This window comes from Salvelinus alpinus, chromosome 5, assembly GCF_045679555.1.
Source record: "Salvelinus alpinus chromosome 5, SLU_Salpinus.1, whole genome shotgun sequence".
Taxonomy (NCBI): Eukaryota; Metazoa; Chordata; class Actinopteri; order Salmoniformes; family Salmonidae; genus Salvelinus; species Salvelinus alpinus.
The window spans coordinates 29,452,804-29,478,347 of NC_092090.1; the positions used below are offsets into that span (position 1 = coordinate 29,452,804).

The following is a 25,544-nucleotide window of genomic DNA, read 5'->3' on the forward strand; positions in this document are numbered from 1 at the left end:
TGTCTTTTAAACACCCACAAATGCTTGTTAAACAAGTGTTAATTGATCACTTTTTTCTTGGCTACTGCCTTGTACAGTATTCAGAGCTAACTACATATCACTGAAAACCAGCCATAACACTAACTTACATAGTGATGTATAGGCCTAGTGTTTTGTGGTGCATTATATATGCTACTAATGTTCACATCATATTTTCAGTATTTATTCTTTAACCTTTCTAGGACACACGTTCCGCTAGCGGAACCCCCCCCCCAACATTCCGCTGAAAAGGCGAAATTCAAAAATATTTTTGAAATATGTAACTTTCACACATTAACAAGTCCAATACAGCAAATGAAAGACAAACATCTTGTTAATCTACCCATCATGTCCGATTTTTAAAATGTTTTACAGCGAAAACACAATAATAATTTACAAGTTAACATTTCTAATAAAATGTAGTAAAAATTCTAAATAATAAACAATTCAAACAATAAGCAATCAATCAACTTAAGTTAATGAAATGAGAAACTAACAAAAGACTAAAAAGAAATGCAGTCAATAAACAAAAACAGGTAACAATCAAACAGGTAACAATCATCAGGTTCCTAAACTTTTTATAATCAAATCAAATCAAAGCGCACTTTAAAATGTTATTTTTTGCCATCATTGTAAGCCTGCCACACACACACTAAAATATACATTTATTAAACATAAGAAAGAGTGTGAGTTTTTGTCACAACCCAGCTCGTAGGAAGTGACAAAGAGCTCCTATAGAACCAGGGCACAAATAATAATAATATAATAATAATCAATCATTTTGCTCTTTATTTAGCCATCTTACATATAAAACCTTATTTGTTCATCAAAAATTGTGAATAACTCACCACAGGTTAATGAGCAGGCTGTGCTTGAAAGGATGCACATAACTCTGCAATGTTGGGTTATATTAGAGAGAGTCTCAGTTTTAAATCATTTTTCACACACAGTCTGTGCCTGTATTTAGTTTTCATGCTAGTGAGGGCCGAGAATCCACTCTCACATAGGTACATGGTTGCATAGGACATCAGTGTCGTAACAGCGCAAGAAATCTGGCAGTGGCTTCTGATTAAATAACATTTTCACAGAACCGCTTGTTGCAATTTCGATGAGGCTCTCTTGTTCAGATATCGGTAAGTGGACTGGAGGCAGGGCATGAAAGGGATAACGAATCCAGTTGTTTGTGTCATCCGTTTCGGGAAAGTATCTGCGTAATTGCACACCCAACTCATTCAGGTGCTTCGCTATATCACATTTGACATTGTTCGTAAGCTTGAGTTAATTTGCACACAAAAAATCATACAATGCTTGAAAGACCTGTGTGTTGTCCTTGTTAATCCAGACAGACAAGAGCTCTAACTTCTTAATCATAGCCTCAATTTTGTCCCGCACATTGAGTATAGTTGAGAGAGTCCCTGTAATACTAGATTCAGATTATTCAGGCGAGAAGAAACATCACCCAGATAGGCCAGTCGTGTGAGAAACTCGTCATCATGCAAGTGGTGAGACAAGTGAAAATTATGGTCAGTAAAGAAAACTTTAAGATCGTCTCTCAATTTAAAAAAACGTGTCAATACTTTTCCCCTTGATAACCAGCGCACTTCTGTATGTTGTAAAATCGTTACATGGTCGCTGCCCATATCATTGCATAGTGTAGAAAATACACATCAGGTACACCTCCAATTGACTCAAATTATGTCAATTAGCCTATCAGAAGCTTCTAAAGCCATGACATCATTTTCTGGAATTTTTCAAGCTGTTTAAAGGCACAGTCTACTTTGTGTATGTAAACGTCTGACCAACTGGAATTGTGATACAGTGAATATAAGTGAAGTACTCTGTCTGTAAACAATTGTTGGAAAAATGACTTGTGTCATGCACAAAGTAGATGTCCTAACCGACTTGCCAAAACTATAGTTGTTAACAAGAAATTTGTGGAGTGGTTGAAAAACCAGTTTTAATGACTCCAACCTAAGTGTATGTAAACTTCTGACTTCAACTCTAAGACGCTTCTAGCCCCTTCTTATTAATGGTATCTGTTGCTTTTATACATGTCTTACTACTGAAAAGTCGTCTTAATTCTCACTCAAAAAACTCCTGGGGCTTATTTTTCCAAATTGGCATGTTTTGTTTCTAAATGTCTGCGCAAGAGTGAAGGTTTCATTGAGTTTATTTATTTTTATTTAAAAATGCATTTATTTATTTAAATTGATTGATTTCCTTATATGATCTGTAGCTCAGTAAAATCATAGAAATTGTTGCGTGTTTCATTTATATTTTTGTCCAGTATTATTAGTTGCTTCATCATTTTGCTTCATATTGTTGGCATACTCTCCCTCCCCTAGTTGTGTGCATCGTCGGGTTATTTTAACCTAATTTGCATATGACACACCCACACCATGTAACATGGACAACCATGACCCATGTTCCTATGTGTTATGTAGGCATGCCACCCTGATGCCACATTGAGGTAGGGAAATTAGCTACTTTTGTATTTGTTTAGTAGGTTTAAAAAAAAATAAAAAAATTTAAAAATGTTTTTTATTATATATATATTTATTTTTTTGTAACATTTTTTTGTGTGGATGATTTTGGGATCACTCTTTATACTGTGAAATAATACTTATTAATTTTGGCTGTGTCCAGTGTTCCTGCAACTTTGTGGTCTACTGTATTGAACAAGTCCACCCTCACACACATTTTTGAGAGCGGTCCCCTTTTCCAGATGTGTTGCATTGTGGGTGTGAAATGGCCGCATACAATAATACATTTCTGAATAGTGTACATTGAATTCCATGAAATCCTTGAATGTGAACAATAGTACATTTTGATAACTTTTATATAGACAGCCAACATAGTAAATAGACTACCATGACCCATGTTCCTATGCCACCCTTAGTGCTATAATCAAGTAGTGTCAGTAAAGTACATACTTTCATGATGTGAAGTAGAAGACCATAATGAAAGTTTGATGAAAATGTTTTGTTTTTACCTGTTCTTCAGAGAAATGCAATGCTCTGAAGATGCTGTTCCAATTAACTGACAATGGAAGAATAAGGAGTAGAGGGCATGAAGCAGTCAAAATGACGACCTCTTAGTTTTTGTGCAGTACTAAGTACTAATTCCATGGATGAGCATGTGTACTAAGCCTGCTGGCAGAGAAATAATGAATTCAGTGGCCCATGGCAGTGGCTTTTAACTCCAACAAATGCATGTTAAACAAGAGTGCTAATTGATACCTTTTTTCTTGGCTATTAGGGGCCCTGCCTTAGACAGTATTCGGCAGTAACTACATAACAAGGAAAACCAGGCTAAACAGTAATTTACACAGTGATGTATAGGCCTAGTGTTTTGAGGTGCATTACAGAGACTACTGACTTCTGTATCATATTCTCTTTAACATAGTTGTGGGGCTTCCTCACTGAGGAAACCTACTGGACAAATAGTAAAATAGCAAATTTTCCATACCTTTTAGGAAATGATGATATGGACTCTATTTGGCATGTACGTTTCTCGGTCATGGGTGGCACACACTGGGATATGGGGGAGGGGAGTGGGTGGGGTAAATGCATTGTCCTATTTTCCCCCACATGATAACGCTGAAGAGACACACACGAAGGTACAGACACATGCATACATTGTGATATTGTTGTATGGTGGTATTAAACATGTTGTATTGTAGATATGTATTGGTGTAATAATGTTATATGATGTACTTTTGTATCTTTTGTTGTATATGTAATGTAAGTGTTTTTATATAGTTTTGGACCCCAGGAAGAGGGATACCTAATAAGTAATACTGACCTGGCTGACACAGAGAGGAAGGGGCCAGTGCTTTCTGAACTGACCCTGACTCATTGTGACTTTGGCTATTCCATGGATGAGACCAGTACCGTGTGTGAGTAGGCATGTGTACCTGGCCTACTGGTAGAGAAATAATGAATTCAGTGACCTGTGACAGTGTCTTTTAAACACCCACAAATGCTTGTTAAACAAGTGTTAATTGATCACTTTTTTCTTGGCTACTGCCTTGTACAGTATTCAGAGCTAACTACATATCACTGAAAACCAGCCATAACACTAACTTACATAGTGATGTATAGGCCTAGTGTTTTGTGGTGCATTATATATGCTACTAATGTTCACATCATATTTTCAGTATTTATTCTTTAACCTTTCTAGGACACACGTTCCGCTAGCGGAACCCCCCCCCAACATTCCGCTGAAAAGGCGAAATTCAAAAATATTTTTGAAATATGTAACTTTCACACATTAACAAGTCCAATACAGCAAATGAAAGACAAACATCTTGTTAATCTACCCATCATGTCCAATTTTTAAAATGTTTTACAGCGAAAACACAATAATAATTTACAAGTTAACATTTCTAATAAAATGTAGTAAAAATTCTAAATAATAAACAATTCAAACAATAAGCAATGAATCAACTTAAGTTAATGAAATGAGAAACTAACAAAAGACTAAAAAGAAATGCAGTCAATAAACAAAAACAGGTAACAATCAAACAGGTAACAATCATCAGGTTCCTAAACTTTTTATAATCAAATCAAATCAAAGCGCACTTTAAAATGTTATTTTTTGCCATCATTGTAAGCCTGCCACACACACACTAAAATATACATTTATTAAACATAAGAAAGAGTGTGAGTTTTTGTCACAACCCAGCTCGTAGGAAGTGACAAAGAGCTCCTATAGAACCAGGGCACAAATAATAATAATATAATAATAATCAATCATTTTGCTCTTTATTTAGCCATCTTACATATAAAACCTTATTTGTTCATCAAAAATTGTGAATAACTCACCACAGGTTAATGAGCAGGCTGTGCTTGAAAGGATGCACATAACTCTGCAATGTTGGGTTATATTAGAGAGAGTCTCAGTTTTAAATCATTTTTCACACACAGTCTGTGCCTGTATTTAGTTTTCATGCTAGTGAGGGCCGAGAATCCACTCTCACATAGGTACATGGTTGCATAGGACATCAGTGTCGTAACAGCGCAAGAAATCTGGCAGTGGCTTCTGATTAAATAACATTTTCACAGAACCGCTTGTTGCAATTTCGATGAGGCTCTCTTGTTCAGATATCGGTAAGTGGACTGGAGGCAGGGCATGAAAGGGATAACGAATCCAGTTGTTTGTGTCATCCGTTTCGGGAAAGTATCTGCGTAATTGCACACCCAACTCATTCAGGTGCTTCGCTATATCACATTTGACATTGTTCGTAAGCTTGAGTTAATTTGCACACAAAAAATCATACAATGCTTGAAAGACCTGTGTGTTGTCCTTGTTAATCCAGACAGACAAGAGCTCTAACTTCTTAATCATAGCCTCAATTTTGTCCCGCACATTGAGTATAGTTGAGAGAGTCCCTGTAATACTAGATTCAGATTATTCAGGCGAGAAGAAACATCACCCAGATAGGCCAGTCGTGTGAGAAACTCGTCATCATGCAAGTGGTGAGACAAGTGAAAATTATGGTCAGTAAAGAAAACTTTAAGATCGTCTCTCAATTTAAAAAAACGTGTCAATACTTTTCCCCTTGATAACCAGCGCACTTCTGTATGTTGTAAAATCGTTACATGGTCGCTGCCCATATCATTGCATAGTGTAGAAAATACACATCAGGTACACCTCCAATTGACTCAAATTATGTCAATTAGCCTATCAGAAGCTTCTAAAGCCATGACATCATTTTCTGGAATTTTCCAAGCTGTTTAAAGGCACAGTCTACTTTGTGTATGTAAACGTCTGACCAACTGGAATTGTGATACAGTGAATATAAGTGAAGTACTCTGTCTGTAAACAATTGTTGGAAAAATGACTTGTGTCATGCACAAAGTAGATGTCCTAACCGACTTGCCAAAACTATAGTTGTTAACAAGAAATTTGTGGAGTGGTTGAAAAACCAGTTTTAATGACTCCAACCTAAGTGTATGTAAACTTCTGACTTCAACTCTAAGACGCTTCTAGCCCCTTCTTATTAATGGTATCTGTTGCTTTTATACATGTCTTACTACTGAAAAGTCGTCTTAATTCTCACTCAAAAAACTCCTGGGGCTTATTTTTCCAAATTGGCATGTTTTGTTTCTAAATGTCTGCGCAAGAGTGAAGGTTTCATTGAGTTTATTTATTTTTATTTAAAAATGCATTTATTTATTTAAATTGATTGATTTCCTTATATGATCTGTAGCTCAGTAAAATCATAGAAATTGTTGCGTGTTTCATTTATATTTTTGTCCAGTATTATTAGTTGCTTCATCATTTTGCTTCATATTGTTGGCATACTCTCCCTCCCCTAGTTGTGTGCATCGGTCGGGTTATTTTAACCTAATTTGCATATGACACACCCACACCATGTAACATGGACAACCATGACCCATGTTCCTATGTGTTATGTAGGCATGCCACCCTGATGCCACATTGAGGTAGGGAAATTAGCTACTTTTGTATTTGTTTAGTAGGTTTAAAAAAAAAAAAAAAAAAAATTAAAAATGTTTTTTATTATATATATATTTATTTTTTTGTAACATTTTTTTGTGTGGATGATTTTGGGATCACTCTTTATACTGTGAAATAATACATATTAATTTTGGCTGTGTCCAGTGTTCCTGCAACTTTGTGGTCTACTGTATTGAACAAGTCCACCCTCACACACATTTTTGAGAGCGGTCCCCTTTTCCAGATGTGTTGCATTGTGGGTGTGAAATGGCCGCATACAATAATACATTTCTGAATAGTGTACATTGAATTCCATGAAATCCTTGAATGTGAACAATAGTACATTTTGATAACTTTTATATAGACAGCCAACATAGTAAATAGACTACCATGACCCATGTTCCTATGCCACCCTTAGTGCTATAATCAAGTAGTGTCAGTAAAGTACATACTTTCATGATGTGAAGTAGAAGACCATAATGAAAGTTTGATGAAAATGTTTTGTTTTTACCTGTTCTTCAGAGAAATGCAATGCTCTGAAGATGCTGTTCCAATTAACTGACAATGGAAGAATAAGGAGTAGAGGGCATGAAGCAGTCAAAATGACGACCTCTTAGTTTTTGTGCAGTACTAAGTACTAATTCCATGGATGAGCATGTGTACTAAGCCTGCTGGCAGAGAAATAATGAATTCAGTGGCCCATGGCAGTGGCTTTTAACACCAACAAATGCATGTTAAACAAGAGTGTTAATTGATACCTTTTTTCTTGGCTATTAGGGGCCCTGCCTTAGACAGTATTCGGCAGTAACTACATAACAAGGAAAACCAGGCTAAACAGTAATTTACACAGTGATGTATAGGCCTAGTGTTTTGAGGTGCATTACAGAGACTACTGACTTCTGTATCATATTCTCTTTAACATAGTTGTGGGGCTTCCTCACTGAGGAAACCTACTGGACAAATAGTAAAATAGCAAATTTTCCATACCTTTTAGGAAATGATGATATGGACTCTATTTGGCATGTACGTTTCTCGGTCATGGGTGGCACACACTGGGATATGGGGGAGGGGAGTGGGTGGGGTAAATGCATTGTCCTATTTTCCCCCACATGATAACGCTGAAGAGACACACACGAAGGTACAGACACATGCATACATTGTGATATTGTTGTATGGTGGTATTAAACATGTTGTATTGTAGATATGTATTGGTGTAATAATGTTATATGATGTACTTTTGTATCTTTTGTTGTATATGTAATGTAAGTGTTTTTATATAGTTTTGGACCCCAGGAAGAGGGATACCTAATAAGTAATACTGACCTGGCTGACACAGAGAGGAAGGGGCCAGTGCTTTCTGAACTGACCCTGACTCATTGTGACTTTGGCTATTCCATGGATGAGACCAGTACCGTGTGTGAGTAGGCATGTGTACCTGGCCTACTGGTAGAGAAATAATGAATTCAGTGACCTGTGACAGTGTCTTTTAAACACCCACAAATGCTTGTTAAACAAGTGTTAATTGATCACTTTTTTCTTGGCTACTGCCTTGTACAGTATTCAGAGCTAACTACATATCACTGAAAACCAGCCATAACACTAACTTACATAGTGATGTATAGGCCTAGTGTTTTGTGGTGCATTATATATGCTACTAATGTTCACATCATATTTTCAGTATTTATTCTTTAACCTTTCTAGGACACACGTTCCGCTAGCGGAACCCCCCCCCAACATTCCGCTGAAAAGGCGAAATTCAAAAATATTTTTGAAATATGTAACTTTCACACATTAACAAGTCCAATACAGCAAATGAAAGACAAACATCTTGTTAATCTACCCATCATGTCCGATTTTTAAAATGTTTTACAGCGAAAACACAATAATAATTTACAAGTTAACATTTCTAATAAAATGTAGTAAAAATTCTAAATAATAAACAATTCAAACAATAAGCAATCAATCAACTTAAGTTAATGAAATGAGAAACTAACAAAAGACTAAAAAGAAATGCAGTCAATAAACAAAAACAGGTAACAATCAAACAGGTAACAATCATCAGGTTCCTAAACTTTTTATAATCAAATCAAATCAAAGCGCACTTTAAAATGTTATTTTTTGCCATCATTGTAAGCCTGCCACACACACACTAAAATATACATTTATTAAACATAAGAAAGAGTGTGAGTTTTTGTCACAACCCAGCTCGTAGGAAGTGACAAAGAGCTCCTATAGAACCAGGGCACAAATAATAATAATATAATAATAATCAATCATTTTGCTCTTTATTTAGCCATCTTACATATAAAACCTTATTTGTTCATCAAAAATTGTGAATAACTCACCACAGGTTAATGAGCAGGCTGTGCTTGAAAGGATGCACATAACTCTGCAATGTTGGGTTATATTAGAGAGAGTCTCAGTTTTAAATCATTTTTCACACACAGTCTGTGCCTGTATTTAGTTTTCATGCTAGTGAGGGCCGAGAATCCACTCTCACATAGGTACATGGTTGCATAGGACATCAGTGTCGTAACAGCGCAAGAAATCTGGCAGTGGCTTCTGATTAAATAACATTTTCACAGAACCGCTTGTTGCAATTTCGATGAGGCTCTCTTGTTCAGATATCGGTAAGTGGACTGGAGGCAGGGCATGAAAGGGATAACGAATCCAGTTGTTTGTGTCATCCGTTTCGGGAAAGTATCTGCGTAATTGCACACCCAACTCATTCAGGTGCTTCGCTATATCACATTTGACATTGTTCGTAAGCTTGAGTTAATTTGCACACAAAAAATCATACAATGCTTGAAAGACCTGTGTGTTGTCCTTGTTAATCCAGACAGACAAGAGCTCTAACTTCTTAATCATAGCCTCAATTTTGTCCCGCACATTGAGTATAGTTGAGAGAGTCCCTGTAATACTAGATTCAGATTATTCAGGCGAGAAGAAACATCACCCAGATAGGCCAGTCGTGTGAGAAACTCGTCATCATGCAAGTGGTGAGACAAGTGAAAATTATGGTCAGTAAAGAAAACTTTAAGATCGTCTCTCAATTTAAAAAAACGTGTCAATACTTTTCCCCTTGATAACCAGCGCACTTCTGTATGTTGTAAAATCGTTACATGGTCGCTGCCCATATCATTGCATAGTGTAGAAAATACACATCAGGTACACCTCCAATTGACTCAAATTATGTCAATTAGCCTATCAGAAGCTTCTAAAGCCATGACATCATTTTCTGGAATTTTTCAAGCTGTTTAAAGGCACAGTCTACTTTGTGTATGTAAACGTCTGACCAACTGGAATTGTGATACAGTGAATATAAGTGAAGTACTCTGTCTGTAAACAATTGTTGGAAAAATGACTTGTGTCATGCACAAAGTAGATGTCCTAACCGACTTGCCAAAACTATAGTTGTTAACAAGAAATTTGTGGAGTGGTTGAAAAACCAGTTTTAATGACTCCAACCTAAGTGTATGTAAACTTCTGACTTCAACTCTAAGACGCTTCTAGCCCCTTCTTATTAATGGTATCTGTTGCTTTTATACATGTCTTACTACTGAAAAGTCGTCTTAATTCTCACTCAAAAAACTCCTGGGGCTTATTTTTCCAAATTGGCATGTTTTGTTTCTAAATGTCTGCGCAAGAGTGAAGGTTTCATTGAGTTTATTTATTTTTATTTAAAAATGCATTTATTTATTTAAATTGATTGATTTCCTTATATGATCTGTAGCTCAGTAAAATCATAGAAATTGTTGCGTGTTTCATTTATATTTTTGTCCAGTATTATTAGTTGCTTCATCATTTTGCTTCATATTGTTGGCATACTCTCCCTCCCCTAGTTGTGTGCATCGGTCGGGTTATTTTAACCTAATTTGCATATGACACACCCACACCATGTAACATGGACAACCATGACCCATGTTCCTATGTGTTATGTAGGCATGCCACCCTGATGCCACATTGAGGTAGGGAAATTAGCTACTTTTGTATTTGTTTAGTAGGTTTAAAAAACAAAAATATTTTTTAAAAATGTTTTTTATTATATATATATTTATTTTTTTGTGTGGATGATTTTGGGATCACTCTTTATACTGTGAAATAATACTTGTTAATTTTGGCTGTGTCCAGTGTTCCTGCAACTTTGTGGTCTACTGTATTGAACAAGTCCACCCTCACACACATTTTTGAGAGCGGTCCCCTTTTCCAGATGTGTTGCATTGTGGGTGTGAAATGGCCGCATACAATAATACATTTCTGAATAGTGTACATTGAATTCCATGAAATCCTTGAATGTGAACAATAGTACATTTTGATAACTTTTATATAGACAGCCAACATAGTAAATAGACTACCATGACCTATGTTCCTATGCCACCCTTAGTGCTATAATCAAGTAGTGTCAGTAAAGTACATACTTTCATGATGTGAAGTAGAAGACCATAATGAAAGTTTGATGAAAATGTTTTGTTTTTACCTGTTCTTCAGAGAAATGCAATGCTCTGAAGATGCTGTTCCAATTAACTGACAATGGAAGAATAAGGAGTAGAGGGCATGAAGCAGTCAAAATGACGACCTCTTAGTTTTTGTGCAGTACTAAGTACTAATTCCATGGATGAGCATGTGTACTAAGCCTGCTGGCAGAGAAATAATGAATTCAGTGGCCCATGGCAGTGGCTTTTAACACCAACAAATGCATGTTAAACAAGAGTGTTAATTGATACCTTTTTTCTTGGCTATTAGGGGCCCTGCCTTAGACAGTATTCGGCAGTAACTACATAACAAGGAAAACCAGGCTAAACAGTAATTTACACAGTGATGTATAGGCCTAGTGTTTTGAGGTGCATTACAGAGACTACTGACTTCTGTATCATATTCTCTTTAACATAGTTGTGGGGCTTCCTCACTGAGGAAACCTACTGGACAAATAGTAAAATAGCAAATTTTCCATACCTTTTAGGAAATGATGATATGGACTCTATTTGGCATGTACGTTTCTCGGTCATGGGTGGCACACACTGGGATATGGGGGAGGGGAGTGGGTGGGGTAAATGCATTGTCCTATTTTCCCCCACATGATAACGCTGAAGAGACACACACGAAGGTACAGACACATGCATACATTGTGATATTGTTGTATGGTGGTATTAAACATGTTGTATTGTAGATATGTATTGGTGTAATAATGTTATATGATGTACTTTTGTATCTTTTGTTGTATATGTAATGTAAGTGTTTTTATATAGTTTTGGACCCCAGGAAGAGGGATACCTAATAAGTAATACTGACCTGGCTGACACAGAGAGGAAGGGGCCAGTGCTTTCTGAACTGACCCTGACTCATTGTGACTTTGGCTATTCCATGGATGAGACCAGTACCGTGTGTGAGTAGGCATGTGTACCTGGCCTACTGGTAGAGAAATAATGAATTCAGTGACCTGTGACAGTGTCTTTTAAACACCCACAAATGCTTGTTAAACAAGTGTTAATTGATCACTTTTTTCTTGGCTACTGCCTTGTACAGTATTCAGAGCTAACTACATATCACTGAAAACCAGCCATAACACTAACTTACATAGTGATGTATAGGCCTAGTGTTTTGTGGTGCATTATATATGCTACTAATGTTCACATCATATTTTCAGTATTTATTCTTTAACCTTTCTAGGACACACGTTCCGCTAGCGGAACCCCCCCCCAACATTCCGCTGAAAAGGCGAAATTCAAAAATATTTTTGAAATATGTAACTTTCACACATTAACAAGTCCAATACAGCAAATGAAAGACAAACATCTTGTTAATCTACCCATCATGTCCGATTTTTAAAATGTTTTACAGCGAAAACACAATAATAATTTACAAGTTAACATTTCTAATAAAATGTAGTAAAAATTCTAAATAATAAACAATTCAAACAATAAGCAATCAATCAACTTAAGTTAATGAAATGAGAAACTAACAAAAGACTAAAAAGAAATGCAGTCAATAAACAAAAACAGGTAACAATCAAACAGGTAACAATCATCAGGTTCCTAAACTTTTTATAATCAAATCAAATCAAAGCGCACTTTAAAATGTTATTTTTTGCCATCATTGTAAGCCTGCCACACACACACTAAAATATACATTTATTAAACATAAGAAAGAGTGTGAGTTTTTGTCACAACCCAGCTCGTAGGAAGTGACAAAGAGCTCCTATAGAACCAGGGCACAAATAATAATAATATAATAATAATCAATCATTTTGCTCTTTATTTAGCCATCTTACATATAAAACCTTATTTGTTCATCAAAAATTGTGAATAACTCACCACAGGTTAATGAGCAGGCTGTGCTTGAAAGGATGCACATAACTCTGCAATGTTGGGTTATATTAGAGAGAGTCTCAGTTTTAAATCATTTTTCACACACAGTCTGTGCCTGTATTTAGTTTTCATGCTAGTGAGGGCCGAGAATCCACTCTCACATAGGTACATGGTTGCATAGGACATCAGTGTCGTAACAGCGCAAGAAATCTGGCAGTGGCTTCTGATTAAATAACATTTTCACAGAACCGCTTGTTGCAATTTCGATGAGGCTCTCTTGTTCAGATATCGGTAAGTGGACTGGAGGCAGGGCATGAAAGGGATAACGAATCCAGTTGTTTGTGTCATCCGTTTCGGGAAAGTATCTGCGTAATTGCACACCCAACTCATTCAGGTGCTTCGCTATATCACATTTGACATTGTTCGTAAGCTTGAGTTAATTTGCACACAAAAAATCATACAATGCTTGAAAGACCTGTGTGTTGTCCTTGTTAATCCAGACAGACAAGAGCTCTAACTTCTTAATCATAGCCTCAATTTTGTCCCGCACATTGAGTATAGTTGAGAGAGTCCCTGTAATACTAGATTCAGATTATTCAGGCGAGAAGAAACATCACCCAGATAGGCCAGTCGTGTGAGAAACTCGTCATCATGCAAGTGGTGAGACAAGTGAAAATTATGGTCAGTAAAGAAAACTTTAAGATCGTCTCTCAATTTAAAAAAACGTGTCAATACTTTTCCCCTTGATAACCAGCGCACTTCTGTATGTTGTAAAATCGTTACATGGTCGCTGCCCATATCATTGCATAGTGTAGAAAATACACATCAGGTACACCTCCAATTGACTCAAATTATGTCAATTAGCCTATCAGAAGCTTCTAAAGCCATGACATCATTTTCTGGAATTTTTCAAGCTGTTTAAAGGCACAGTCTACTTTGTGTATGTAAACGTCTGACCAACTGGAATTGTGATACAGTGAATATAAGTGAAGTACTCTGTCTGTAAACAATTGTTGGAAAAATGACTTGTGTCATGCACAAAGTAGATGTCCTAACCGACTTGCCAAAACTATAGTTGTTAACAAGAAATTTGTGGAGTGGTTGAAAAACCAGTTTTAATGACTCCAACCTAAGTGTATGTAAACTTCTGACTTCAACTCTAAGACGCTTCTAGCCCCTTCTTATTAATGGTATCTGTTGCTTTTATACATGTCTTACTACTGAAAAGTCGTCTTAATTCTCACTCAAAAAACTCCTGGGGCTTATTTTTCCAAATTGGCATGTTTTGTTTCTAAATGTCTGCGCAAGAGTGAAGGTTTCATTGAGTTTATTTATTTTTATTTAAAAATGCATTTATTTATTTAAATTGATTGATTTCCTTATATGATCTGTAGCTCAGTAAAATCATAGAAATTGTTGCGTGTTTCATTTATATTTTTGTCCAGTATTATTAGTTGCTTCATCATTTTGCTTCATATTGTTGGCATACTCTCCCTCCCCTAGTTGTGTGCATCGGTCGGGTTATTTTAACCTAATTTGCATATGACACACCCACACCATGTAACATGGACAACCATGACCCATGTTCCTATGTGTTATGTAGGCATGCCACCCTGATGCCACATTGAGGTAGGGAAATTAGCTACTTTTGTATTTGTTTAGTAGGTTTAAAAAAAAAAAATATAAATTAAAAATGTTTTTTATTATATATATATTTATTTTTTTGTAACATTTTTTTGTGTGGATGATTTTGGGATCACTCTTTATACTGTGAAATAATACATATTAATTTTGGCTGTGTCCAGTGTTCCTGCAACTTTGTGGTCTACTGTATTGAACAAGTCCACCCTCACACACATTTTTGAGAGCGGTCCCCTTTTCCAGATGTGTTGCATTGTGGGTGTGAAATGGCCGCATACAATAATACATTTCTGAATAGTGTACATTGAATTCCATGAAATCCTTGAATGTGAACAATAGTACATTTTGATAACTTTTATATAGACAGCCAACATAGTAAATAGACTACCATGACCCATGTTCCTATGCCACCCTTAGTGCTATAATCAAGTAGTGTCAGTAAAGTACATACTTTCATGATGTGAAGTAGAAGACCATAATGAAAGTTTGATGAAAATGTTTTGTTTTTACCTGTTCTTCAGAGAAATGCAATGCTCTGAAGATGCTGTTCCAATTAACTGACAATGGAAGAATAAGGAGTAGAGGGCATGAAGCAGTCAAAATGACGACCTCTTAGTTTTTGTGCAGTACTAAGTACTAATTCCATGGATGAGCATGTGTACTAAGCCTGCTGGCAGAGAAATAATGAATTCAGTGGCCCATGGCAGTGGCTTTTAACACCAACAAATGCATGTTAAACAAGAGTGTTAATTGATACCTTTTTTCTTGGCTATTAGGGGCCCTGCCTTAGACAGTATTCGGCAGTAACTACATAACAAGGAAAACCAGGCTAAACAGTAATTTACACAGTGATGTATAGGCCTAGTGTTTTGAGGTGCATTACAGAGACTACTGACTTCTGTATCATATTCTCTTTAACATAGTTGTGGGGCTTCCTCACTGAGGAAACCTACTGGACAAATAGTAAAATAGCAAATTTTCCATACCTTTTAGGAAATTATGATATGGACTCTATTTGGCATGTACGTTTCTCGGTCATGGGTGGCACACACTGGGATATGGGGGAGGGGAGTGGGTGGGGTAAATGCATTGTCCTATTTTCCCCCACATGATAACGCTGAAGAGACACACACGAAGGTACAGACACATGCATACATTGTGATATTGTTGTATGGTGGTATTAAACATGTTGTATTGTAGATATGTATTGGTGTAATAATGTTATATGATGTACTTTTGTATCTTTTGTTGTATATGTAATGTAAGTGTTTTTATATAGTTTTGGACCCCAGGAAGAGGGATACCTAATAAGTAATACTGACCTGGCTGACACAGAGAGGAAGGGGCCAGTGCTTTCTGAACTGACCCTGACTCATTGTGACTTTGGCTATTCCATGGATGAGACCAGTACCGTGTGTGAGTAGGCATGTGTACCTGGCCTACTGGTAGAGAAATAATGAATTCAGTGACCTGTGACAGTGTCTTTTAAACACCCACAAATGCTTGTTAAACAAGTGTTAATTGATCACTTTTTTCTTGGCTACTGCCTTGTACAGTATTCAGAGCTAACTACATATCACTGAAAACCAGCCATAACACTAACTTACATAGTGATGTATAGGCCTAGTGTTTTGTGGTGCATTATATATGCTACTAATGTTCACATCATATTTTCAGTATTTATTCTTTAACCTTTCTAGGACACACGTTCCGCTAGCGGAACCCCCCCCCAACATTCCGCTGAAAAGGCGAAATTCAAAAATATTTTTGAAATATGTAACTTTCACACATTAACAAGTCCAATACAGCAAATGAAAGACAAACATCTTGTTAATCTACCCATCATGTCCGATTTTTAAAATGTTTTACAGCGAAAACACAATAATAATTTACAAGTTAACATTTCTAATAAAATGTAGTAAAAATTCTAAATAATAAACAATTCAAACAATAAGCAATCAATCAACTTAAGTTAATGAAATGAGAAACTAACAAAAGACTAAAAAGAAATGCAGTCAATAAACAAAAACAGGTAACAATCAAACAGGTAACAATCATCAGGTTCCTAAACTTTTTATAATCAAATCAAATCAAAGCGCACTTTAAAATGTTATTTTTTGCCATCATTGTAAGCCTGCCACACACACACTAAAATATACATTTATTAAACATAAGAAAGAGTGTGAGTTTTTGTCACAACCCAGCTCGTAGGAAGTGACAAAGAGCTCCTATAGAACCAGGGCACAAATAATAATAATATAATAATAATCAATCATTTTGCTCTTTATTTAGCCATCTTACATATAAAACCTTATTTGTTCATCAAAAATTGTGAATAACTCACCACAGGTTAATGAGCAGGCTGTGCTTGAAAGGATGCACATAACTCTGCAATGTTGGGTTATATTAGAGAGAGTCTCAGTTTTAAATCATTTTTCACACACAGTCTGTGCCTGTATTTAGTTTTCATGCTAGTGAGGGCCGAGAATCCACTCTCACATAGGTACATGGTTGCATAGGACATCAGTGTCGTAACAGCGCAAGAAATCTGGCAGTGGCTTCTGATTAAATAACATTTTCACAGAACCGCTTGTTGCAATTTCGATGAGGCTCTCTTGTTCAGATATCGGTAAGTGGACTGGAGGCAGGGCATGAAAGGGATAACGAATCCAGTTGTTTGTGTCATCCGTTTCGGGAAAGTATCTGCGTAATTGCACACCCAACTCATTCAGGTGCTTCGCTATATCACATTTGACATTGTTCGTAAGCTTGAGTTAATTTGCACACAAAAAATCATACAATGCTTGAAAGACCTGTGTGTTGTCCTTGTTAATCCAGACAGACAAGAGCTCTAACTTCTTAATCATAGCCTCAATTTTGTCCCGCACATTGAGTATAGTTGAGAGAGTCCCTGTAATACTAGATTCAGATTATTCAGGCGAGAAGAAACATCACCCAGATAGGCCAGTCGTGTGAGAAACTCGTCATCATGCAAGTGGTGAGACAAGTGAAAATTATGGTCAGTAAAGAAAACTTTAAGATCGTCTCTCAATTTAAAAAAACGTGTCAATACTTTTCCCCTTGATAACCAGCGCACTTCTGTATGTTGTAAAATCGTTACATGGTCGCTGCCCATATCATTGCATAGTGTAGAAAATACACATCAGGTACACCTCCAATTGACTCAAATTATGTCAATTAGCCTATCAGAAGCTTCTAAAGCCATGACATCATTTTCTGGAATTTTTCAAGCTGTTTAAAGGCACAGTCTACTTTGTGTATGTAAACGTCTGACCAACTGGAATTGTGATACAGTGAATATAAGTGAAGTACTCTGTCTGTAAACAATTGTTGGAAAAATGACTTGTGTCATGCACAAAGTAGATGTCCTAACCGACTTGCCAAAACTATAGTTGTTAACAAGAAATTTGTGGAGTGGTTGAAAAACCAGTTTTAATGACTCCAACCTAAGTGTATGTAAACTTCTGACTTCAACTCTAAGACGCTTCTAGCCCCTTCTTATTAATGGTATCTGTTGCTTTTATACATGTCTTACTACTGAAAAGTCGTCTTAATTCTCACTCAAAAAACTCCTGGGGCTTATTTTTCCAAATTGGCATGTTTTGTTTCTAAATGTCTGCGCAAGAGTGAAGGTTTCATTGAGTTTATTTATTTTTATTTAAAAATGCATTTATTTATTTAAATTGATTGATTTCCTTATATGATCTGTAGCTCAGTAAAATCATAGAAATTGTTGCGTGTTTCATTTATATTTTTGTCCAGTATTATTAGTTGCTTCATCATTTTGCTTCATATTGTTGGCATACTCTCCCTCCCCTAGTTGTGTGCATCGTCGGGTTATTTTAACCTAATTTGCATATGACACACCCACACCATGTAACATGGACAACCATGACCCATGTTCCTATGTGTTATGTAGGCATGCCACCCTGATGCCACATTGAGGTAGGGAAATTAGCTACTTTTGTATTTGTTTAGTAGGTTTAAAAAAAAAATTATTTTTTAAAAATGTTTTTTATTATATATATATTTATTTTTTTGTAACATTTTTTTGTGTGGATGATTTTGGGATCACTCTTTATACTGTGAAATAATACTTGTTAATTTTGGCTGTGTCCAGTGTTCCTGCAACTTTGTGGTCTACTGTATTGAACAAGTCCACCCTCACACACATTTTTGAGAGCGGTCCCCTTTTCCAGATGTGTTGCATTGTGGGTGTGAAATGGCCGCATACAATAATACATTTCTGAATAGTGTACATTGAATTCCATGAAATCCTTGAATGTGAACAATAGTACATTTTGATAACTTTTATATAGACAGCCAACATAGTAAATAGACTACCATGACCCATGTTCCTATGCCACCCTTAGTGCTATAATCAAGTAGTGTCAGTAAAGTACATACTTTCATGATGTGAAGTAGAAGACCATAATGAAAGTTTGATGAAAATGTTTTGTTTTTACCTGTTCTTCAGAGAAATGCAATGCTCTGAAGATGCTGTTCCAATTAACTGACAATTGAAGAATAAGGAGTAGAGGGCATGAAGCAGTCAAAATGACGACCTCTTAGTTTTTGTGCAGTACTAAGTACTAATTCCATGGATGAGCATGTGTACTAAGCCTGCTGGCAGAGAAATAATGAATTCAGTGGCCCATGGCAGTGGCTTTTAACTCCAACAAATGCATGTTAAACAAGAGTGCTAATTGATACCTTTTTTCTTGGCTATTAGGGGCCCTGCCTTAGACAGTATTCGGCAGTAACTACATAACAAGGAAAACCAGGCTAAACAGTAATTTACACAGTGATGTATAGGCCTAGTGTTTTGAGGTGCATTACAGAGACTACTGACTTCTGTATCATATTCTCTTTAACATAGTTGTGGGGCTTCCTCACTGAGGAAACCTACTGGACAAATAGTAAAATAGCAAATTTTCCATACCTTTTAGGAAATGATGATATGGACTCTATTTGGCATGTACGTTTCTCGGTCATGGGTGGCACACACTGGGATATGGGGGAGGGGAGTGGGTGGGGTAAATGCATTGTCCTATTTTCCCCCACATGATAACGCTGAAGAGACACACACGAAGGTACAGACACATGCATACATTGTGATATTGTTGTATGGTGGTATTAAACATGTTGTATTGTAGATATGTATTGGTGTAATAATGTTATATGATGTACTTTTGTATCTTTTGTTGTATATGTAATGTAAGTGTTTTTATATAGTTTTGGACCCCAGGAAGAGGGATACCTAATAAGTAATACTGACCTGGCTGACACAGAGAGGAAGGGGCCAGTGCTTTCTGAACTGACCCTGACTCATTGTGACTTTGGCTATTCCATGGATGAGACCAGTACCGTGTGTGAGTAGGCATGTGTACCTGGCCTACTGGTAGAGAAATAATGAATTCAGTGACCTGTGACAGTGTCTTTTAAACACCCACAAATGCTTGTTAAACAAGTGTTAATTGATCACTTTTTTCTTGGCTACTGCCTTGTACAGTATTCAGAGCTAACTACATATCACTGAAAACCAGCCATAACACTAACTTACATAGTGATGTATAGGCCTAGTGTTTTGTGGTGCATTATATATGCTACTAATGTTCACATCATATTTTCAGTATTTATTCTTTAACCTTTCTAGGACACACGTTCCGCTAGCGGAACCCCCCCCCAACATTCCGCTGAAAAGGCGAAATTCAAAAATATTTTTGAAATATGTAACTTTCACACATTAACAAGTCCAATACAGCAAATGAAAGACAAACATCTTGTTAATCTACCCATCATGTCCGATTTTTAAAATGTTTTACAGCGAAAACACAATAATAATTTACAAGTTAACATTTCTAATAAAATGTAGTAAAAATTCTAAATAATAAACAATTCAAACAATAAGCAATGAATCAACTTAAGTTAATGAAATGAGAAACTAACAAAAGACTAAAAAGAAATGCAGTCAATAAACAAAAACAGGTAACAATCAAACAGGTAACAATCATCAGGTTCCTAAACTTTTTATAATCAAATCAAATCAAAGCGCACTTTAAAATGTTATTTTTTGCCATCATTGTAAGCCTGCCACACACACACTAAAATATACATTTATTAAACATAAGAAAGAGTGTGAGTTTTTGTCACAACCCAGCTCGTAGGAAGTGACAAAGAGCTCCTATAGAACCAGGGCACAAATAATAATAATATAATAATAATCAATCATTTTGCTCTTTATTTAGCCATCTTACATATAAAACCTTATTTGTTCATCAAAAATTGTGAATAACTCACCACAGGTTAATGAGCAGGCTGTGCTTGAAAGGATGCACATAACTCTGCAATGTTGGGTTATATTAGAGAGAGTCTCAGTTTTAAATCATTTTTCACACACAGTCTGTGCCTGTATTTAGTTTTCATGCTAGTGAGGGCCGAGAATCCACTCTCACATAGGTACATGGTTGCATAGGACATCAGTGTCGTAACAGCGCAAGAAATCTGGCAGTGGCTTCTGATTAAATAACATTTTCACAGAACCGCTTGTTGCAATTTCGATGAGGCTCTCTTGTTCAGATATCGGTAAGTGGACTGGAGGCAGGGCATGAAAGGGATAACGAATCCAGTTGTTTGTGTCATCCGTTTCGGGAAAGTATCTGCGTAATTGCACACCCAACTCATTCAGGTGCTTCGCTATATCACATTTGACATTGTTCGTAAGCTTGAGTTAATTTGCACACAAAAAATCATACAATGCTTGAAAGACCTGTGTGTTGTCCTTGTTAATCCAGACAGACAAGAGCTCTAACTTCTTAATCATAGCCTCAATTTTGTCCCGCACATTGAGTATAGTTGAGAGAGTCCCTGTAATACTAGATTCAGATTATTCAGGCGAGAAGAAACATCACCCAGATAGGCCAGTCGTGTGAGAAACTCGTCATCATGCAAGTGGTGAGACAAGTGAAAATTATGGTCAGTAAAGAAAACTTTAAGATCGTCTCTCAATTTAAAAAAACGTGTCAATACTTTTCCCCTTGATAACCAGCGCACTTCTGTATGTTGTAAAATCGTTACATGGTCGCTGCCCATATCATTGCATAGTGTAGAAAATACACAAGAGCTCAGGGGCCTTGCTGTAACAAAGGTAACCATTTTCACTGTAGTGTCCAAAACATCTTTCAAGCTGTCAGGCATTCCTTTGGCAGCAAGAGCCTCTCGTGGATGCTGCAGTGTACCCAAGTGACGTCGGGAGCAACTCCTTGTACGCGTGTTACCACTCCACTATGTCTCCCTGTCATGACTTTTGCGCCATCAGTACAGATACCAACATATCTTGACCATCAAAGTCCATTTGATGTCACAAAGCTGTCCAGTCATTTAAAAATGTCCTCTCCAGTTGTCCTGGTTTCCAGTGGTGTACAGAAGAGGATGTCTTCCTAAATTGACCCCCCATAAACGTAACAGAAATATACCAGGAGCTGTGCCAGGCCCGACACGTCTGTTGACTCTTCCAGCTATAACACATAGAATTCAATGGCTTGTATGCGAAGCAGTAATTGTTTCAAAACATCTCCTGCCATGTCACTGATGCGTTGTGAAACGGTGTTGTTTGATGAAGACATTTTCTGTATAGTTTTCTTGGCCTTTTCCCCCAGCATTGTCCCAGCCATATCTGCGGCAGCAGGAAGAATTAAGTCCTCCACAATAGTATGGGGCTTGCCTGTCCTAACCACTCGGTAGCTCACCATATACAGTTGAAGTCGGAAGTTTACATACACCTTAGCCAAATACATTTAAACTCAGTTTTTTCACAATTCCTGACATTTAATCCTAGTAAAAATTCCCTGTCTTAGGTCAGTTAGGATCACCACTTTATTTTAAGAATGTGAAATGTCAGAATAATAGTAGAGAGAATGATTTATTTCAGCTTTTATTTCTTTCATCACATTCCCAGTGGGTCATAAGTTTACATACACTCAATTAGTATTTGGTAGCATTGCCTTGAAATTGTTTAACTTGTGTCAAACATTCCGGGTAGCCTTCCACAAGCTTCCCACAGAAGTTGGGTGAATTTTGTCCCATTCCTCCTGACAGAGCTGGTTTAACTGAGTCAGGTTTGTAGGCCTCCTTGCTCGCACACGCCTTTTCGATTCTGCCCACAAATTTTCTATAGGATGAGGTCAGGGCTTTGTGATGGCCACTCCAATACCTTGACTTTGTTGTCCTTAAGCCATTTTGCCACAACTTTGGAAGTATGCTTGGGGTCATTGTCTATTTGGAAGACTCATTTGCGACCAAGCTTTAACTTCCTGACTGATGTCTTGAGATGTTGCTTCAATATATCCACATAATTTCCTGCCTCATGATGCCATCTATTTTGTGAAATATACCAATCCCTCCTGCAGCAAAGCACCCCAACAACATGATGCTGCCACCCCCGTGCTTCACAGTTGGGATGGTGTACTTCAGCTTGCAAGCCTCCCCCTTTTTCCTCCAAACATAACGATGGTCATTATGGCCAAACAGTTCTATATTTTTGTTTCATCAGACCAGAGGACATTTCTCCAAAAAGTACAATCTTTGTCCCCATGTGCAGTTGCAAACCGTAGTCTAGCTTTTTTTATGGCAGTTTTGGAGCAGTGGCTTCTTCCTTGCTGAGCGGCCTTTCAGGTTATATCAATATAGGACTCGTTTTACTGTGGATATAGATACTTTTGTACCTGCTTCCTCCAGCATCTTCACAGGGTCCTTTGCTGTTGTTCTGAGATTGATTTGCACTTTTCGCACCAAAGTGTGCTCATCTCTAGGAGACAGAACGTGTCTCCTTCCTGAGCGGTATGACGGCTGCGTGGTCCCATGGTGTTTATACTTTTGTAAGTCGCTCTGGATAAGAGCGTCTGCTAAATGACTTAAATGTAAATGTAAATGTATACTTGGTACTATTGTTTGTACAGATGAACGTGGTACCTTCAGGCGTTTGGAAATTGCTCCCAAGGATGAGCCAGACTTGTGGAGGTCTACCATTTTTTTGTTGTTGTGGTCTTGGCTGATTTCTTTTGATTTTCCCATGATGTCAAGCAAAGAGGCACTGAGTTTGAAGGTAGGCCTTGAAATACATCCACAGGTACACCTCCAATTGACTCAAATTATGTCAATTAGCCTATCAGAAGCTTCTAAAGCCATGACATAATTTTCTGGAATATTCCAAGCTGTTTAAAGGCACAGTCTACTTTGTGTATGTAAACGTCTGACCAACTGGAAGTGTGATACAGTGAATATAAGTGAAGTACTCTGTCTGTAAACAATTGTTGGAAAAATGACTTGTGTCATGCACAAAGTAGATGTCCTAACCGACGTGCCAAAACTATAGTTTGTTAACAAGAAATTTGTGGAGTGGTTGAAAAACCAGTTTTAATGACTCCAACCTAAGTGTATGTAAACTTCTGACTTCAACTCTTCTAGCCCCTTCTTATTAGTGGTATCTGTTGCTTTTATACATGTCTTACTACTGAAAAGTCATCTTAATTCTCACTCAAAAAACTCCTGTGGCTTATTTTTCAAATTGGCATGTTTTGTTTCTAAATGTCTGCGCAAGACTGAAGGTTTCATTGAGTTGTGATATTGTACTTTTGCAGGTATAACACACTGTGGCTGAGGAAAGGCACTACTCCCAATATAAGTGAACCCCAAATCAATGTAGTTCTCATCATATTTGCACCTCTTTGATGGTCCAACGTCCCTGTCTGTTTAAAAAAAGAAAAAAGTGAATCACATAATTCTTTAGTGTACCCCTGACGCAGTTTAGGAATACCTGGTCATGTGTAATGGTTGACGGTATGTTTGTGTCTTTATGTTGGGGGAGGGTAAGGGGTGGGGTCTGGCAGTTTCTGGCTGGAGGTGGCAATTGTGGTTGGTCACTTCTGTATCCAGGGTTGGTGCTGGTATTGGGGCTAGGACCAGGAAGAACTGGGTTGGTGTTGGGGCTGGGTTGGAAATTGTGCTGATATCAGGGCTGGAAAACCAGGGGTTAGGTGCTGGGTTTGGTGCTGGGACTGTGGCCCTGGGAGAAAGAACAACTCGGAACGAGGAACTGAGGGGAGCAAGGACAACCTGAGGAGCAAGCAGACACACAAGGGAGCCCTAGACCCAAAGGTCAATGGTAGTACTTCCCTGTCGCCTGCTCGCTGTGGGTGAAGCTGCTGGTTTAACAAAGGTTAGCCATGTATTGGCAAAAATGTCCAAGTCAAGAAAGCTTACCAGCAGTCAGCGGCACTTGTCGCACTGGTAGCCTATTCACTGGTGCTTTTCAAAGCCTATGTCAGATACTCCAGTGAGTGTAATTGGCTCAAAGTTAGAAGTTGAGATAGAAGATACTCTCCTCTTTTCTACTGTAGGTATGTAATTTATTTATTCTGTTGTTGCTAGCGACATTCATAAAAACATTGGGGGAAAAAATATGTATTTTTGTCTGACCCCCGGTTGAATAACAGAGACATCAACACTTACCTTTAGACATCTGAATCACAGCAAAGACGCACAGTGAAATAAAATAGGGTGAGCATTAGCATTTATTTTCCCTCATCATCATCACAAACCACGTTTCCATCCACTGTTTTTATGCGAGTAAAGTCATACCGTATAAAAATAATCATGACACCTGTGATGGATACACAAGGTTTTGGTAAGATTTTATAAATGGTGTCAGATAATTTGTTGGTTTGACATGGTGGTATCTTTCTGTGTCTGTAAAATTAATTATGCACAAAATGGCGGTGGAAATGCCTTTATCTGCAAATATTGATTTAATAACCATCATATCGAAGTAAACTTGGGTTTACTTCGATATGATGTCACGCAATGACATGTGTGTGTCACGCAATGACATGGTGTGTGATCCTCCCACGACAGCTCGGGAAAGCATGCAGTTTATTAGGCTACAGATGAAATAAATAATGATGAACTTCACAGGGTGGTGAAAGTGCATGGTATGAGCTTGATACTCCTTTACAATAAATGTTGAGGGTCTTATTCTGGTGACATGATGAATGATACTTGACTACCATTTTGATAAATACAAACATTCTTGCTCTTATC

General features: G+C 37.2%; 1 protein-coding gene and 5 non-coding genes across 9 annotated transcripts in view; 1 reads left to right on the forward strand and 5 right to left on the reverse strand.

Annotated features, from left to right (window-relative positions):
• LOC139575875 (DENN domain-containing protein 5A-like) overlaps nt 1-25,544 on the forward strand; it is a 68,678-nt gene that overhangs the window by 14,127 nt on the left and 29,007 nt on the right. The window lies entirely within an intron of this gene.
• On the reverse strand, nt 3,427-3,481 carry LOC139577375 (U7 small nuclear RNA). Its single transcript, XR_011675266.1, has one exon. It is a non-coding gene; the product is annotated as a U7 small nuclear RNA (small nuclear RNA).
• On the reverse strand, nt 7,408-7,462 carry LOC139577376 (U7 small nuclear RNA). The gene has a single exon (XR_011675267.1). It is a non-coding gene; the product is annotated as a U7 small nuclear RNA (small nuclear RNA).
• On the reverse strand, nt 11,374-11,428 carry LOC139577377 (U7 small nuclear RNA). The gene has a single exon (XR_011675268.1). It is a non-coding gene; the product is annotated as a U7 small nuclear RNA (small nuclear RNA).
• LOC139577378 (U7 small nuclear RNA) lies at nt 15,353-15,407 on the reverse strand. The gene has a single exon (XR_011675269.1). It is a non-coding gene; the product is annotated as a U7 small nuclear RNA (small nuclear RNA).
• LOC139577379 (U7 small nuclear RNA) lies at nt 19,330-19,384 on the reverse strand. Its single transcript, XR_011675270.1, has one exon. It is a non-coding gene; the product is annotated as a U7 small nuclear RNA (small nuclear RNA).